This window comes from Galeopterus variegatus, unplaced genomic scaffold (genome assembly GCF_000696425.1).
Source record: "Galeopterus variegatus unplaced genomic scaffold, G_variegatus-3.0.2 Scaffold953, whole genome shotgun sequence".
Classification (NCBI taxonomy): Eukaryota; Metazoa; Chordata; class Mammalia; order Dermoptera; family Cynocephalidae; genus Galeopterus; species Galeopterus variegatus.
In genome coordinates, this window is record NW_007727064.1 from 285,161 (window position 1) to 285,497 (window position 337).

The window sequence follows — 337 nt, forward strand, 5'->3', positions numbered from 1 at the left end:
AGTTTGTGCCTGATTGTTTCAAAAACATTTCAAATCAGATACGATCTAACATGATTTCTACATTCTTCTCCATTCTCTGTTTATTAATCACTTAAGAGCTATTTCTGCATTGAAGAAACACTTGTAGCAACACAGACCATTTGGTTGATGTGCCAGTTCCAGTACTGAAAACCTTTTATTTATTTATTTATTTTTGTTTATCTGAAAATGTTTTTTTTTTTCGTTAAATTTTTATTTTGTCAAAATACAATGTATATGATTATTATGGCCCACCATCGACACCTCCCTCCCTCCTCCCTCTCTCCCCTTCCCCCCAAGAATGTCCTTTCCGTTTGCT